The 15,243-nt window shown below is 42.8% G+C and overlaps 1 non-coding gene across 1 annotated transcript; it reads right to left on the minus strand.

The window, feature by feature from the left end:
- Positions 1 to 14,598: 14,598 nt before the first annotated feature.
- Positions 14,599 to 14,700, minus strand: LOC115863540 (U6 spliceosomal RNA). Its single transcript, XR_004043577.2, has one exon. It is a non-coding gene; the product is annotated as a U6 spliceosomal RNA (small nuclear RNA).
- Between the last annotated feature and the right edge of the window lie 543 nt (positions 14,701 to 15,243).

The raw sequence follows: 15,243 nt of genomic DNA on the forward strand, positions 1-15,243 counted from the left end.
TGCAACGCTAATCCCCACAAAGGGGTGACGTAGAGTCTGCCAGGAGCGGGCAGACACCCTGGGTGGGCAGTGGGTGCAGACCACACTCTGCAGCCCCGCGTCTCTGCTTCTGGGGACTTGGCTTCTCACAGCCTCAGCTTCCCAGTCTGCTCAAGGGGTGATGGCAACATGGATTGACTAGTAAGTTGCTCAGAACAAGGTATTCAGAAAGGGGTCTTGTGGAAATTTCACAGAACTTTGTCTTTAAGAGAATCCCAGATCCCATTTGCTGTGTGTCTGCCTATAGGATCAGGAGAGCGAATCCAAGCGGATTTGCAGCAGAGCCCAGGGATGGGCTTGGTTTGGTGGTCCTCCTGTTTCCTGAATCACATACGGGGAGGCTCCAGTGTTCATCCCACATCTGAAAGTGTCCGGACCTCAAGGCCCAGCAGCCCCCGAGCCCTGTGTCTGGGCCCCTGGGTGGTGGGCAGTACAGGCTCGCTTCCTCCCCAGCCTCTTTCTTTCCCAGCACATGCGAGGGCCAGGCTATTTTCAGGGAGAAGCAGGGATGGAGGGGCGTCCCATGTGGGAAGAGGACACAGGGCAGCTTGTGTACACGGATGTCCACACCAGGAATGTTGGGCAGTGGAGTGGAACTCGGACTTTGAGAGGTTTACGTGATGGGCCTGAGTAAGCAGATCGGGGCTGGAGGGGGTGTCCCGTGGAGGGGGTGGGTTGAGCTTCACCGATGCTGGGCCTCAGACTCTGCTGGCCTTTGCTCTCCTGGTCACTCAGGACCTGAGCGGTGTTCGTGGAGTGACCACTTTCATCCCAGGCCCTGCCAGCATTGGCCCCTCAGGTTATCGGGGAGCCCAGGGAGTGCGGGTCCAACCGTGCCCACCAGGGAGGCCTGGGTGGTCGGGCAGGAAGCACGGGTGTGGCCAGCACCTGTGCAGAGGCTTCTGAGCCCGTGTCCAGAGGGAGCTCTATCCCTGCGTGTGGGTTTCAAGTCCACACATGGAGATCAGCTTCTAGTGGGCTCGGTTTATTTTCTAGACACAACGTCCTGACACACTGTGTGTCCACATGCCCGGTGCTGCCTCTGGGTCCTCCTGACTGGGCCAGTGTCCCCGTGTCATGACTGTGCGTCAGGTGGTGTTGGGGCGGGGGAGATGAGAGCGAATGGTCCAGGCCCCCGAGGGGCGCACTCTCCCTGGAGCTGGTGCTGTGGCTGTAGGTGTGCCCCCCACTCGCCCCATGGGCAGAGACCACCATCCCTTTCCAGATGAGATGAGGCAGTCGGTCTGACACCTGCCTTGGGGCCTGTGGTCGCCATGTGGAGACAGTCCGCTGGGGACGTGAGGTCAGGGAACGCTTTCAGTGTGTCTGCAGGGCAGATGTGAAAATGGTGCAGATGCAGAGCTACCTGCAGAAGCTTCTGTGAACGCTCCTGAATTCTTTCCTGAGAATATCACGGGGGCATTCAGGCAGCAGGGAAAACAGCGTGTCTGGTGGCTCTTGTTGGGGAGTGGGGGGCATAGGCAGGGGCTCAGCCGGCAAAACCCCAGAACCGCTCCCAGGATGCGAGAAGTGATTCTTCCACCTACTAGACGTGGAGGGGAGGGGTGGGGTCTGCAGGGCCACCCTCACCTTCAGGGACCTGCCGGGAGGCTCATGGGGCTTAGCACACGCTCAGGTGCTCAAGGCTAAGATGGGTCACAATGCACAGTAGGGGTGCACGGTTGGGGGGATCCCTGGGCCGGCTTCCTCGTGCCCCCTCCTTCCCTCTAGGGTCTCCAGAACATCTCTTCCCACAGTGACAAAGGGTAAAACCATGACATTTCCCCCCCAGGGAAGTTCACTAGAGACTTGGCCCCTGGCTGGGGGCAGGTCATGTGGTGTTTTCTGCCCTCACCCTCCAAAATGCCAGTGCCCAGAAGGGGAGCCGGGGTTCAGCATGAACCACATGCTTTGTTCAAACAGTCTAGCTGCAGGGGGCGGCCCCTAATGGGAGGGGGGTTTAGATCAGGGCAGGGAGTTGTTCACCCGCTGTATCAGCTTCCTGGAGTTTACATGACAGATGACCACAGAGGCTCAGAACAGCAAAAACCCATCCTCCCTGTGCTGGAGACCAGAAGACTGAGATCAAGTGTCTCAGGGCTGAGCTCCCTCCAGAGGCTCCAAGAGAGGGTCTTATCTGCCTTTTCAAGTTTCTGGAGACTCCAGGCATCCCTGGGCTTGTGGCCGCACCCTTCCAGTATCTGTCTCCATCTTCAGGTGTCTTCTCCTCTGTCTGTCCTCTTCTGTCTCCTGTGAGGATACCTGTCACTGGGCCACCTTCATCTCTAGGTACTTAACTAATTATAACTGCCAAGACCTTATTTCCAAACAAGTTTCCATTCCCAGGTTCTAGGGGTCAGGACATGGACATAATTTTTAGGAGGGGGCATTCAACCCACTACAGCAGCCCAGTTCCCAGACACTGGCCTAGAGCCATCTGTGCTGACTTCCTTTTTTTAAAATTAATATTTATTGGAGTATAGTTGCTTTACAATGCTGTTAGTTTCTGCTGCACAGGAAAGTGAATCAGCTATATGTATACATACATCCTCTTTTTCAGATTTCCTTCCCATGTAGGTCACCACAGAGCATGAGTAGAGTTCCCTGTACTATACAGTCAGTTCTCATTAGTTATCTATTTTATACATAGTAGTGTGTATATGCTGACTGACTTCTTTAGGACATCAGCCTAGCGATGTTCTGTCTTTCTGCACAGAGGCATCTTTTGCTTCAGGCATTTGGGGGAGGAAGTGCTGTTGGCAGACCTTCCAGCCTTTCCAGGGACCATGCTGAGGTGTCATCTCTGGGAGTTGGGGAGCATGGCCAGGGCTCCAGGTACACACTCTACACTGATCTGACTGCTGGGTGGTCAGACACCTGCACAGGACTGGGCACCCTCAACAGGCTGCACTGTTCCCTGGACCACTGCACCTTCTACCACATAGACAGATGCACTGTGTGTGGACCTATGACCATGACGTGTGGACAGGCAGGTTGGGTGGGAGCCCTCCTGCCTGGAGTGTGGACTCCCACCCACCACAGAGTCTCCAGTCCTGCCATGGACACCACCATCCTGTCATGGACCCCGTTCCTGCTGTGGAGATCCCCAATCCATTAGCCCCCCAAAGAGGCCTTCTGGGAGGAGTGAGAACTCCACCTAAAAGAAGAGACAGGGTGGCCCTAACCACAGCAGTAGGGAATTACTGGGAGTACTTGGGTGCTTGTCTTCCAAAAAATCCAGGATGTCAGTGTCCAAGCCATGAGGGCTCCAACTTGAGTGGTCCAACTCAGCCTGCAGCTGGGGTCACCTGGGGCAGGGGTCGCTTCAGGGAAAGCATGTCCTTGGGTGATTTTCCAACTCTACCTCCCCTCCCCTGCCTTGGGCACCGCCCCCAACCCCTCATCCCCCAGGGCATTCCAAAGAGGCCAGAGACTGGGCCAAGGAGGGAGGGAGCTGGCCGCTTCCTGATCCACAGGGCTAGGATGCTCCTAACATAGGAGGGCCCTGGACTCAGCTTAAGTATAACTTGGGGTCTCCTATACCTTACCTGGTAGAGGGGTCCTGCAGATTCTAGGGCTCTGAGACCACCCCTACTTCTGACCCTGACTGCAGGGCTGGGGGTCCTGAGACTACCCTGGGTTCTTTTTTACTTGGAGGCTCCCAGAACTCACTGAAGCTTTATACTCAGGGTCAGTGCTGGTTATGGTGAAAGGACACAGATAAAAGTAGCTGAGGGCAGAGGTCAGGAGTAGAGTTGGAGGTCCGTCAAGTTTGGCCACCTAGGGAAGCTCACCTGAGTCCTGGGGTGCTGATTCACAACATACACAACCTCCTGGAGAAAATGGACCCAACTTTGCCATGTCCTGCCACTTAGCTGACCTGTAACTGAGTCACCAGAAGGTTTTGTTGTTTCCCTGATTCTTAATTCCTTTAGAATTCAATATTTTACTGTCATAAATGCTTAGTGTCCTTGTAATAAATCGTTAAAAAATAAATATGAACTAATGTACATTAATTACTCTATAAATAAGTGATGAATGGATTACACTTATATAATTTAATTATTTTTTAGAATTATTAAAGTAATACACATTATAGAAAATGGAAATATCACCTAAAGGAGAAGAGAAGAGGTTTGCAAATCCCACCCCCAGAGGTGACTGTCTTGAATGGTTTGGTACATCTCTCTCACACTCTGTCTCTCTTTCTATCCCTGTCTCTCTCTCACACACAAACGCACACACAAGCAGATTCATCTGCATCTATGTTGATTTCACATCCATGGGTTCTTAACAGATGGGATCCTGGATGCAGATAATTGGTCCTCCTGTGTCCCACATAGGGAACCCTGAGGTCTCCCCTGTCATCAGGTTGACACCCTGCCCCCACTTTCTCAGCTGCACAGCATTCATTCATTCAAGTGGACCAGAACTGTTGGATCCCATCCCCTCTCCATAAACATTCCTGTTGTTGCCAATTCCCTACTATTTCAACCAGTGCTGTGATGGATACTCTTGAAAAGACATCTTTAAAAAATTGTTGAAGAATTTTAGTGGGATCAGTTCTAAGGATCAGCACTTCTGGGAAAGGGATACCCCTGTGGGACTCTGAGGGATTCTGCACACTCTTCTCCCAGAGAGGAGTGTCGGTTCACTCTCCCCCCTAGGGGATCTGCTGGGGCCTCTGCTTCCTCACGTTGTCACCAGGGCTGGTGGTCACCAGAATGACAACCAGCCAGTGTAGTGGTGACCATAGTCTGTCTCCATAGTGTTTACATTTGCGTGTGTCCTCAGCTGAGAGGTCAAGCGTCTCTAACATTGACTGGCAGTATGCACTAGCTCTCCTTAGAAATGCCTGTGTTTGTTCTGTTTCTTGTTAAAACACTGGTTTTCAAAAAGTTTTTGGACCACAGCCATGTTAAATCTTTCTCTGGCCTTGGGTTATGAGGAATGCTTTTCCAGTTTATGGTTTGTCTTTCCAGTTGTCTCTGTTGGTTTTTTATTTGTTGTTTACTTGTGTTTGATTGTTTCTTTGTTGTTTTGTTTTTATCTTTGCCACTGAAGAGCTAAGCATTTCCATTCTGTATTCTAGCTCTGGTGTCACACTTAGAAAATCAGCATCTACTTCAAGATTATGTACACACTTACCAATAGGACTTCATTTTGTACATCTCTTTTTAAAATCCAGCTGGGTTTTCCTTTCAAATAATAAAACAAAAACAGAAATTTACAAGTCATCTCTTAAAATATGTGGACAGAAACAAAAAGCCACCTTTTGTATGGTTTTATTTACAGGAAACATCCAGAATAGGTACAGAAACAGAGAGAGAGAAATGGGATTAGGTACTGTCAGGGGCTGTGGGAGGGAAGAATGGGGACTGTATGATAATTGATAAGTGATGTTGACCATCCTTTCATGTGTCTGTTGGCCATAAGTATGTATTCTTTAAAAATATGTTCAGGGGCTTCCCTGGTGGTGCAGTGGTTGAGAGTCCGCCTGCCGATGCAGGGACACGGGTTCGTGCCCCGGTCCGGGAAGATCCCACATGCCGTGGAGCAGCTGGGCCCATGAGCCATGGCCACTGAGCCTGCGCATCCGGAGCCTGTGCTCCGCAACGGGAGAGGCCACAACAGTGAGAGGCCCGCGTACTGCAAAAAAAAAAAAAAAAAAATGTTCAGTCTTCTACCAATTTTTCTTACTTGGGTTTTTGTCTTTTGAAGGTTGACTTGGGTGAGTTCTTGGTCCATTTTGGGGATGAACCCCTTTTTAGATAAATAGTTTGCAAATATTTTCTCAGGCTCAGTAGGCTGCCTTTTTGTTTTGTGTATGATTTCCTTTGCCATTGGAAAGCTTTTCAGTGGGATGCGGTCCCATTGGTTTATTTGGCTTGGTTTCCCTTGCTTAAGGAGACAGGTCCAAAAAATATTGCTAAGAGCAAACTGCATACTCTGCAGTATGCTCTGCATTGTCAAAGAATATAGTGCCTATGTTTTCTCCTAGGAGTTCCGTGGCTTCAGGTCTTACATGGAAGTATTTGCTTCATCTTGACATTAGTTTTGTAGATGATATGAGAAAGTAGTCCAGTTTGATTCTTGGGCATGTAGCTGTCCAGTTTTCCCAACACCATTAATTGAAGAGGTTATCTTTTCCCTGTTGTATATTCTCACCTCCTTTGTCACAGATAAGTAGACCATAGAAGCCTGGGTTTATTTCTGGGCTCTCCGTTCTATTTCATGGATCTATGTGTATATTTTTGGTGTGTGCCAAAATCATACTGTCTTGATGATTCTAGATCTGTAGTATAGTTTGAAATCAGGGATGGTGATATATCCAGGTTTGTGCTTCTTTCTTAAGATTGTATTGACTATTCAGATTCTTCTGTGTTTCCATACACATTTTAGAATTCTTTGTTCTAGTTCTGCATATAATTTCATTGCTATCTTGATATAAAGAGCCTCAAATCTCTAGATTACCTTGGGGTGTGGAGAACCATTTGAGCAACACAAATTCTTCCAATCCACGAGCACAGCATATCTTGTTATTTATTCATGTGGTCTTCAACTTCTTTCATCAAGGTCTTCCAATTTTCTGAGTACAGGTCTTTTAACTCCTGGGTTAGGTGTATCCCTAGGTATTTTATTTTGGTTAATGTCATTTTCATTGGGCTTATTTTCTCTTTTTAATATTTATTTGGCTGCATCAGGTCTTAGTTGCAGCACGTGGGACTTTCATTTCAGCATGTGGGATTTTTTTTAGTTGTGCCATGTGGGGTCTTTAGTTGTGGCATATGGGATCTCATTCCCTGACCAGGAATTGAACCCGAGCCCCCTGCATTGGGAGCACAGAGTCTTAGCCACTGGACCACGAGGGAAGTCCCAGCATTTATTTTCTTAATTTCTCATTCTGATAATTTTTTGTGAGTGTATAGAAATGCAGCTGATCTCTAGAGATTAATTTTGTATACTTCAACTTATCTGAATTTTCTGATGAGGTCTATTTGATTTTGAGTGTCATTTTCAGGATTTTCTATGTACAGTATTGTGTCATTTACCGCCAGTGACAGTGTTACTTTTTCCTCTGCCATCAGATTTCTTTTAGTTCTTTTTTTCATTTAATTACTATGACTAGGGCTTCCTAGACCATGTCAAATGAAAGTGGCTAAAGTGGTCAAGGTTAGAGTTAAGTTTAAGCATAACTTTTCCTCTTCCCCTTTTTCAATCAAAATAAGCAATAAATAATCAATACTAAAAATAGAATAAAGTTTTCTTTGAGACAAACTGAAGACTAACCCAGAAGACTGCTTCCCAGATTACTCTAAGAAACTGCTCTAGAGAAGCACATTTTCAGCAATTTCATTTTGTCAGAACAAAGAACACTAAACAAGTCAGGGATACATTTCTATATGGTTTCAAAAAACAGACCAGCACATAGAAGTACACCACATACAGTATGGGCTTGGCATCTGGGAAGGGAGTCTTATCCTCAAAGGGGTACAGTCATTGGTGTCCCAGGAAGAGGGGCATTTAATCATGATTTTTAACATACACATTATTTGTTTCTGGTCAGTGTGCCCTTTTCTTTAAGAATTAAAGCAGATGTACACTGTATGTTTGATAGGCCAAAAGCAGGCTATTTTTATTAGCATAAAATTCAAGTTAACTCACGTATAAGCCAGAATGACTTCCCTATATTTCAGTACGTGAAAATTTCTTTTATCAATTCCCCCCATTTGATCATATATCTTTCAGTAGATAGCATTAATTATCAAAAATTGTCCCTAGAGGCTGGGATGGTCATTGTTCCTGCCCTGAGTCCATCTCATCCCTCGGTGCTAGGCCTGCCTCTTTCCTCTTTTTTTCCCTTGGGAATAAAGTTGCTTAGTTATTCTCCTTGGGGGGCAGGTAATTAATTGAATGTAATGGATAAGCATGGAGATATATTGGCAGGGAAGCATTTTCATAGTCTATACATTTTATCAACCATATCAAATTGTCACACAAACATTGTGTGCTTTTATTAGCAGTAGACTGGAAGCACACAATGATACATGTTATGAGAAGCTTGATAGCTAAGAAAAGAATAATATGTATTATGAAAATGATAATTATATGTAAAGCAGAGCGGAAAAAAATGTCTATTCCTAAAGGGAGCCAACTAAACAGGTCATTTCAAGTGTCAGTTTTGCTTACATCTGGCCTTTTGAGAAATCCTTTCTAGGTGTGTCTCAACTTCTCCAGAGGTATTAATATAAGTGCAACAAGTAGTATAAGCAATAGCACAAATACCTCCTTGTTTAGCCAGTAGAGGATCTAGTATTAACTGAGCTAAGAAATTTAGGGATGTCTGCTGTGCTACACTGTTGTTTGCAATCTTTTCAGTTATTTGACCAATGATGGCTGATAGATTTCTGAGCATAACTTTGTTGATACAAATCTTGCATTAGGAGCCAAGATTCCCAAAAGATTTTTGCCACCAGATAACTTGGTATTTTGCTAATATGGATCTCTTGTCTCTTGAAGAGAGAAAGGAGGTTCATCTACTTCCTGATGTATAGACAATGGGGTAACATAATATCCTAATAAACATAAACCTGCTATCTGTCAGTTATTAAGACATTTATGTGCCCACCCTTGGGAAGGTGAGTCAATTCCAATACTACGTATAAAGACAAAACTGGGGGTGGGGCACAAGTGATCCCTCCAAGAATGCTCTCATTGATAGCCTCATTAATTGGGGGTTTTGTTCAGATGATATTAAACCATGGGTCATTTCTCTTGCAGGCTTTCCAAAAAAATATTTCTATGTAATTTGGTATAAGGGAGTTGCTGGCATAATTTTCTTGCGTTTTTAAAGACATTTTTCAATTAAGTAAGAGACAGAGCAAAGGAGTCCTAGGGTGAGTTGTGCTCAGTCTCTAAGAACTGAGGATAGTACGAAACGATAGACATATTAATATGTTAAATAATTTGAACCTGAAAGGTTATGCCAGAGGGAGGTTTGTCTAGGTAAGTGGTTACATTGGTGACATCTGAAAAGTTGATTACAGGAATTATGAGGGGCTTCTATTGGTCTTATATTGACTGAGGAATTTGATGACAGATCTGACAATTGGTTTGATGGCCTCCACTCACTATACTCTGTGACAACTTTACTAAAGAATTTTTACCCTGTACATTGTGGCAAAGTATAGTCAGAAGTAAAACAGTAACTTTAAATTTTGATAAAGAGACAGGCATTTGGTAAATAGTACAGTTAGGTTAGTAGGGTGAATTTTACAGGCCTGGTCCAGACTCTTGGGTTAGCTGTTTACTATTGCTGTCATCCTCTTCTCATCCTGGCTTGGTGGCATTGATCTTAGTCAAAACCAGGTGTCAGACGTAGGGGATGAAGTCCATTCAGGTGGAGGGGTCTTTTTTAAAATAGAGATGTGAATCCATGAGTCTATGCCTTCTAATTTGGCAGCCCACGGATTAGTGAATAAAACTTGGTAAGGTCCTTTCCAACATGCCTGCAAAGAATCTTCTATTTTAGGTCTTTTCCAAAAAAAACCAAAATTTCTAGGTTGTAATCATGATCCTTAAGGTCTTCATCTCCCAGGAGCTCACTGTGAAAGGAGTTAGCTACTAATTTTTCATTTTCTTTAAGTGTTTTACTAAGGCCCTGACAATAATGTAATATATCTCCTTGGAGTGAGGTTGGTTCATAGACTTCTTCATCTAATCGCATAGGCCATCCTGTTATGATTTCAAAAGGAGACAGCTGATGTTTACCAAAAGGCATAGATCTAAGGTTGAGAAGCGATAGCAGAAGAGCTTTTGGCCATGAGAGATTAAATGGTTCTGGGAGTTTTGCTAATTGCATTTTGATAGTGCCATTAGTCCTTTCTACCAATCCGGAAGATTAGGGATGATGAGTGCAGTGAAAATGCGGCACTATTGGCCAAATGTCACAAATAGATTTAATTATTCAGTTAAATTAGTTCCCCAGTCACTGTGTAATTCAGAAGGACTTCCCCAAATAGGAATTATATTTTCTAATAACAGTTTACTTACTGTTAAAACTTCAACCCAGTGTGAAAACATGCAGATCATTTCCAAGATATACTGACTTCCTTGACATGGTCGAATCTGTACGAAGTCCAATTGCCATACCCCAGAAGGTCCCTTAGGAAGGGGGAGGTTGGCCTTGTGACCCCTGAAGTGACTTTCCAGGATTATATTTAGGACATATATTACAACAAGCATATACTTTATGAGCCACCATGGGAGAAAGTTTCCAAAGTACTGTTTGCCCATAGAATCATTTTCTCAGGTGCCCAATTAGTTAAGGAATGTACAATATATGCTGGAGCAAGAACAACTGGGCTCCAACAGGTACTATAGGTTTAATATCAGGTCCAAACCATATCTGTGTGATAAGGTTAAAAATTCCCCCTTTTTGTTGTCACATCTGTTTCTCTTCTTTCGGTGGCAATTTCTTGAGCCTGTAGAAGGAAATCCTTCACTGAGTCAGCAGGGCTAACAGAGAGCAATGGACATTCTTGAGACTGGACAGAATGATTATTTAAAGTTGCTTGCTCAGTGGCAGCAGCAGCAAGCTGAATTCCTTTAGCTTCCATAGTCTCATATTTGGAATGTCCTGGGGTTTTAATAATTGCTAACTCTTTGGGCAATTGTATAGCATTTAATAACTCTGCAACTGGTTTTCTATATTTTCAAAGGTTGTCCTGAAGCAGTTTAAAAACAAACAAACAAAACCTCGTTGCCATAACATTCCAAAGTCATGTGTCACTCCAAAGGCATAAGGACTGCCAGCATAAACATTTGCTATCTGGTCTTTAGCTATTTGACAAGCTTGAGTTAAAGCAATTAATTCACCTTGTTGTGCTGACTTAATTTCTGGTAAATAACGCTTTCAATTATATCCACTGCAGATGTTACTGAATATCTAGCTCAGAAATGTCCTTGTTCATCTTTTAAGTAGGACCCATCTGTAAACCAACTTAGATTTGCATTGTCAAAGGGAGTTTCTTGCATGTTACCCTTAGGAGAAAGAATATAATCCATTAATAAAATGCAGTCATGGTGGTTTGAGGTCAGCACTCTTTCCTATAGACCAGTCTAGCACAGAGGCCATTCTTAAGTGGAAAATATAATTTCAAGAGTTAATTCCCTTCAGTTTTATTGTGTATGTGTTACTTCGGAGCACCTGAGAAGGGTCCTTCCATCTAAGTTGGAGAGGGAGTCCTTTAAATGATGTCTTTTCCAGCATTCATAATCTCCTGGGTGCAGGTCATGGGGCATCTGATCCTCATCCAAAGATAGATCACTGTGATCAGCTTCAGAAACACGCTTAGGATATACTTTTAATAATTCAGTTAAATTGTACAATGATGCTACATACCACAAAGAGACATCTTGGGTGTAGGTAGTAAATACAAAATCTCTGATGTATATATAAAAAACATCAATATTCACAGAGGTATATCATTGAAACAAAATTTTTCTCTCTAAATTACCCTCATTTTTACCAAATAGAGTCAAATTAAGACTGATTTGTCTGCAAAACAAGTCTGGTTTCAGTACACTTTGCCTGATTATCTACATAAGTGGCATTGATTATATGGGCTCTTTTAAATTTGGTTTTGTGAAACTTTTCCTAAGGGATCTCAAACAATTTTTTTTTTTTTTTTTTTTTTTTTTTGCGGTACGCGGGCCTCTCACTGTTGTGGCCTCTCCCGTTGCGGAGCACAGGCTCCGGACGCGCAGGCTCAGCGGCCATGGCTCACGGGCCCAGCCGCTCCGCGGCATGTGGGATCTTCCTGGACCGGGGCACGAACCCGTGTCCCCTGCATCGGCAGGCGGACTCTCAACCACTGCGCCACCAGGGAAGCCCTCAAACAAATTTTTAAAGGCCTCTCAAAGCTAGGAAAGCCATGCCATTAGCCATGAACGGAAATACCTGCAGATTTAGATGGATTTCTCTCTTCTCGAGTTCCAACATGTCTTGAGATTCTTCATCTGTTGGGAAACAGCCTTCCTTATTCACCTGGAAAGGCTGCTAGGAATCTAAGAGTTTCCAAATTCTGGAGGGATTGGGTGGAGAGAAAACATAAATGCTTCAATTCTGTTTATGAAGGGTATAATTTTCCAAATTGCTGCAAGTCATAATTAGGTTAAGGGGGTAATCTTTAAAAACAAAGATTAAAAGTCAGCAATATGGGCAATATGGGAAAATCAAGAGGCAAGTAATTGATTCTCTTTGTCATACCAGTATTTCCTGATTAGCAAATTTAAGAACATACTCCATAACCTCTAAAAACATACGTTTCTCTCATAGCATAATTTCTTTTTAATGTGGTACAAGGTGTGTGTCTAGTAAGCTCAAACATCTTTAGTTTCTCTCTAAAGAAGACAAAGCAGACAAATTGAGACATGCTTAGCAATGAATGTTTCAGTATTTTTATCTAAATTGGAAATTATCTGGATATTCAATGAATTTGCATCATTTAATTTAATTTAGCAAACCTCTAAAGTTTCAAGTTACCAAATATCTGGAGAAACTATTTTTAGTTAGACATACCATAAAGCATAATCATTTTGAAAGAGTTCACCTAAAAACTTTTATCCCATTGATCTCTGTTTCATCACTTATGAGAATATCATAGTACTAAGTTAATGTTTTGCTGACTAATTTTGAAGCAGAGATAATGTGAACTTATTAACTTTTAGTAAACCTGGGAACAATAAAAGTACTATACTTAGTGTTGATGACCCTAAAGACATTTCTGAATTAATCAAGCTAAAAACTTAAGATTGTTTTCATTTATTGAAGATTAATTCTAGATCACATGATCCTTTAAAAATTTGGATTAGTTTTTTGTTACATTTAGAAATATTTAATTTGTAAGCACTTGCTTTTAAGTCAATTACATAGCGCTCTTTTACAAATTCATATTAATAATGTCACCTGCAGGTAGAAACTGATCACATTTATAACATATACACGAGCATACATACATCTGTGTAGACATAGTGCAGAGAGAGATCTCATAGCTTTCCTGCTTGCATTTAAAAGTTTTTTTTTTGTTTGTTTGTTTTTTAGATTCTACTAATTGAGCCAAGGCTGTAGTCTCAAGCAGTGTGGGCTGTCTTTGCATTTCAGGAGTGTGATAAGAGTTATAACTTCAAGTGTTCTCCTAGGAGTACTTTTTTCTCTCAGGATCAAAATTTTGAAAAGGTATTTTATCAAGCCAGCTGTATTTAATTGTGCATGCAAAAATCAGTTTTGGAATGTCAAAAATTTTTCATCCTAGCCATTTTAGGGTTAGATAAGTACTTGTAAGTATTGGCTCCACACCAGTTGTAGAAGCCAGCCAGAGTTCCAGTGGGTGGCTCCCTGTCCAGGAGCTGGGAGGCTTTAGAAGCACAACCTTCCGCTTTCTCTTAGTTTCATTTTATTATAAAGTGTGAGTCAAAAATTAAATTTAAATGTTCAATTTTATGCCACATTCTAAAAAGTTAGCCAGTTCGCTTCACTCTAAAATTCATTCCAAGCCTTCCTGCCTGGAAATTCCCTCTAGGTCTCCTGCCTAGGAACATCCCCCTATGGTCTCTGGATAGGAAATTTACCAATACACACTTAAGACTTCAAGTCTTAAGATAACAGCTCAAATAAAAGTCATGTGCCATCACTTAATACAAGGAGATTCAGATATCAGGAAAAACTCACTGAATCACCTGAAAGGTGCTGTGAAGCTGGAGGAGCTCAAGGGGCCGGCCCAGGTTTGATACCAAGCGCCACTCCAAAGTAGACCCCAGGTGACCTCAAATGGGTTTTTCTGATATCCTACCGACCATGTCAAATAATATCTATGAAAATAATCAATAACCAATCAATAATAAGAATAGAAAAGAGTTTTATTTGAGCTAAACTGAGGACTAGCCCAGATGCCTTCTTCTCAGATGACTCTGAGAAACTGCTCTGGAAAAATCAGTGTTTCCAGCACAGTTTTACCTTGTCAGAACAAAGAACATTAAACAAGTCAGGGATACATTTCTTCAAGGTTTCAAAAAACAGACCAGCACGTACACATCCAGCACATCCAGACTGGCCTTGGCACCTGGGAAGGGAGTCTTATCATAAAAGGAGGACCAGAATTGGTGTCCCAGGAAGAGAAGAATTTAATCTTTATTTTTAACATGAACATGCTATACTTCTGGTCAACATGCCCTTTCCTTTAATAATTAAAGCAGATGTACAACATATGTGTGATAGGCCACAAACAGGCTATTTTAGTTAGCATAAAATTCATATTAACTCATGTATAAGCCAGAATGACTTCCCTATATTTCAATATGTGAAAGTTTCTTTCATCACCTTCCCCCTCTCTATCTCTCTGAGGCCTCCAGGAAAGACAAAACTAGTTCACTGTCACACATGATGCAGGGAGTCTAGCTGGGCTATTGTTTTTCTACCCTCAGTCCTGGGCATAATTTTGTATACTATCTGTGCATGTTTGCTGACCAGGTGTCCGTTCAGATCTTTCCCAATTTTTAAAAATTATGGAACGTTTCATGAATTTGCATATCATTTTTACTCAGGGTTCATGGTAATTGTATTGTTCCGACTTTTGGTATATGTGCTGCCGAAGCAAACACTTTTCCAAGTTTTAATGGGGTCGTCTGCGTTAGAGTTGTGTACATGTGTCTATAGTTTTATTGACGTATAGTTGATTTACAATGTTGTGTTCATTTCTGCTGTACAGCAAAGTGATTCAGTTTACATATACATATTCTTTTCCATATTCTTTTCCATTATGGTTTATCCCAGGATATTGACTATCGTTCCCTGGGCTATACAGTAAGACCTTGTTGTTTATCCATCCTTCATATAATACTTTTCATCTGCTGAACTCAAACTCCCAATCATTCCTTCCCCCACCCCCATATGCCCTTGTCAACCACAGGTCTGTTTTCTATATCTTTGTGTATGTTTCTCTTTCACTGATATGTTCATTTGTGTCGTATTTTAGGTTCCACATATAAATGATATCGTATGGTATTTGTCTTTCTCTTTCTGACTTAACTTAGTATGATCTCTAGATCCATCCATGTTGCTGCAAATGGCATTATTTCATTCTTTTTTATAACATATGTAAAGTGATTCATTATATATATGTCACATCTTCTTTATCCATTCAT

Source organism: Globicephala melas, chromosome 4 (assembly GCF_963455315.2).
Source record: "Globicephala melas chromosome 4, mGloMel1.2, whole genome shotgun sequence".
NCBI classification, from domain to species: domain Eukaryota; kingdom Metazoa; phylum Chordata; class Mammalia; order Artiodactyla; family Delphinidae; genus Globicephala; species Globicephala melas.